This window comes from Trematomus bernacchii, unplaced genomic scaffold, assembly GCF_902827165.1.
Source record: "Trematomus bernacchii unplaced genomic scaffold, fTreBer1.1, whole genome shotgun sequence".
NCBI lineage: Eukaryota > Metazoa > Chordata > Actinopteri > Perciformes > Nototheniidae > Trematomus > Trematomus bernacchii.
The window spans coordinates 198,562-202,416 of NW_022987790.1; positions in this window are offsets into that span (position 1 = coordinate 198,562).

Here is a 3,855-nt window from a genome sequence, read left to right on the forward strand (position 1 = left end):
CTGCACACGAAGCCATCCTCATCAACTACTGCGTCAACCGGATACGAGTCACTGTCCAAACTACTCACAGACTGCACGGGGCGCTGACATTAGCGCCCCGTGACCGTCATATTTGACGACGCTGATTGGCTGAAATTATGTTTTCGCGGCATAGTTTACATGTTACAGATAGCAACAGTCAGCTGCTAGTGGCTGCTGCTGCACTGGTTGAGGGCTCCTCTCTTAGCGCCCCAGACGAGAGAAGGTACACGGGCAAGGCCAGGCAGGAAACATGTGACTTATCAGTAACTTTAGACATCGTAACACAATTTTAAACAAGATTTTATTGTAGATTATACATTTTACTGATACCAATTATATAATATTTACCTTGTTCATTAAAAATAAAAATAAAAATATATATTTTTTTTTAAATATATTTTTTATTTTTATTTTTATTTTTATTTTTATTTTTTAATATGGGAAGAGGTGGGGCGGCGCCCCTAGCGCCCCTATGGACCGGCCGCCACTGTAAGAGATGAATTGGCAACACACTGTCAAGCGACGCTTGGTCAGGGTCCCGTGGCGTCCAGTTGTGACGCACCGAGGCTCCTTCAGCTTCATAAACGGACGCAAAGAGCTTTCAACTGATTACAATGTATTCCCATCGGCGGTGGTTTTTGACGCTTAGGGAAGCACGGCATTCGTTTGTGTCGGAGGCTGTTAAAGGCAATGTGAGCGTCCATTCCCATTGGATAACGGAGAATTGTACACCCGGAAGTAAGTATTCCCCTTACTGTATTGATTTGACAGTGATATCTCCACTACTCATCAACTCAAAAACACCAGATTATCCTTGTTAATTAAACGACATTGATAGGTTTTAGTGTGTGTACAATTCTTTTGTCACGTTTTCCCCTTCAATTCTGAGAAACAAGTCGTTTTCTATGAGTTTTGGATGGCCGAAGACATTACATTACCCACAATCCTCTGTAGCAACCATAGACTGTATAAAAAAATTAAATAATACATTATTCCGAGTGTGCTTGCTTTTCTCTTTGAAAGTCATAACATAACGGCATTGTAATACACGTTTCGGCTGCATTAAATATTACATATCTGCCGTAGTTAACTCTATGTATAGAGCCCTGATGACAAGACTTCTAGACAAACAGGAACTGCCGCCAAAACTGAAAACTTGACGTGGATCTTAAATATATAAGCAATTAAACAACATCTTACATTTCTTTTCACACAATACGTCTCCTTGCAGTATCAACACTGATTCGGCTGACTTTTATATTTGATCCAATTGGTAGATAGGCTGTATTTACGCCATAACGGTGCACAGCTGATAGAAAGGGACACCTACTGGTTAAAGCACGTTATTGCATTTTATAATTGTATTATTAGATATTAATAGGATCCCTATAAAGTATATTCTTTACTCGTCGTTATTCTCTACTAATAGTTAATTAAAGACTGTATATAATGACTATTTTGCACATCTCATTCAAGATTTCAAGATTTTCTAAGGTTTATTGACATTAAAGACTGTATATAATGACTATTTTGCACATCCCTTTCAAGAATTCAAGATTTTCTAAGGTTTATTGACATATCATATTATACACAACTACGGTGTAGTTATGCAATGAATGAAAAACTTGTGTCGCAGGTTCCTCAACAGTGCATTACAAGACATCTATCAATATGTGTGTATGACATTACATTGTCATATTCTGCACATTTCTTATACTATCTACATACATCTTATAAGAGTATAATACATATGTATAATATCAGTTAAAATAAGTGCTTCAACATAGTTAACATTGCAGGAAAGTTGATTGTCAAGTTCCAAAACAAACCATGCAATATATTAGACGTTAAGTACTTTGTCAGGCTTAATATCTGTAGATACCCCCAAAGCTTTTTTCTTACTTAAAAGAAGACCTTAACCTAAAGTATTCTTTAATGTTTAAATAAAGCCTTATTAGTTTGTCTGTTTTGCACATCCTCCTATCAGGCACTAAACTGTTTTATTGTAGAGATCACTTACAGTATCTTCTTGATATTTTCTATTCTATATTATTTATATCATTGACCTTCCACTTTCCCACTATATTAAGAGTATGTACTCTTAATATTTAAATGTTTTCATCAAATATAACACATTCAAAATGCTTTACAAAAATGAAAGACATTAAGAAAAAGGCATTTTAAAACAGTCAAGCAACACAATCTACCTGCATTGCAATTACTCTAAACGTGTAATAACGTGCTTTAACCAGTAGGAGGTGCGGGTTAAAAAGCTGTCAAGTTTACAGTGTTAACAAAATAAAATATACTGCTGTTTCTGGTTTAGTTTACGACGGATATATTCTGTTATTGTTTTGATATTTGTAACACAAAAGCGATGTAAAAAACCCACAGCAACACAGAAAAGATGGTCTTAACATGACCCAGCGGTCTAGTAGTTAATAAAAAACAATAATATCAAAACAAATTATTACTACTAACTTTATTGTGAAATTAAAACAGAACGGTAAAAGAATAGTTTCCGGTCTATTCTGAGGCCCGATCTCTGTAGATAAATAAAGAACTACGACAGATGTGTTATGTTTAATGCAGCCAAACCATTCATTACAATGCATTCATGTGATGACTTTCAAAGAGTAAAGCAAGCACTGCTGAATAAAATATGATTTTATCTTTTACGAAACGTTTTTTTTTCCATATGGAATGCAGTTGGAGGTCAACCAATCACAGAGCTTGAGGCAAAGCGGAACAATAGCTGAGGATTCTGGGTAGTGTAGTGTCTTCGGCCATCCTAAACTCTGAACACATATTTGTTTCTCCGAATCGAAGGGGAAAATTACAAAAGCATTGCACACAATTTAAACCAATCAATGTTATGTAATTAACAAGGATAATCTGGTGTTTTTGAGTTGATGAGTAGTGCAGATATCACTGTAAAATCAATCGACAGTAAGGAGAATACTTACTTCCGGGTGTAAAATCCTCCGTTATCCAATGGGAATGGACGCTCACATTGCTCTCTGCGTCCGTAATACAATAAAGGGGACATGATCAAATAGGAATATAATTATCTTTTAAATAACGTTAACTAAAGGGAACAATCTATTTGACTCAGCTGAAGCTCTGGCCTTCCTTAAAAACTAACTAATTTAATAAAAATCACAGTTGTATTACACACAATGCACTGTTTTTTGAGAACAAAAATTGGTAAATAATGCACCATAATACATTCTGACGAAAAATAAAAATTATTATGAATACAAATAAAATAAAAGAAGCCTCCCGTGAGTTATTACAAGCTATAAAGTAGATTTTAAAAACGTTTTATAGAATAAAAGCTCACTGCGGGACGTTGTAGAAATGCGTGTGTGCACCACGACAAAGGAGCCTCATTCACTTTACATTGGGGTTGTTTGCGTGGTGCCGACACGTAAATGTAGCAAAGTTCGTGACTCCACCACGCACTGAGTCGTGGTGGAGTCACGCATTCTGGTGAGACCAGGTTGAGAAAACTACTTGTTTCTCAGAATTGAAGGGGAAAACGTGACAAAAGCATTGTACACACACTAAAACCTATCAATGTCGTTTAATTAACAAGGATAATCTGGTGTTTTTGAGTTGATGAGTAGTGGAGATATCACTGTCAAATCAATACAGTAAGGGGAATACTTACTTCCGGGTGTACAATTCTCCGTCATTTCCGATCTTTAATGAGACAGGAAATGGTCGAATTGGAGTGTTAGAAGAACATATATAGGTATAAACCCATTAAAAATATACTTTTAAGACATTTAAATACCAATTGAGGGCGTTTTTTATCAGATAAGATCTTCT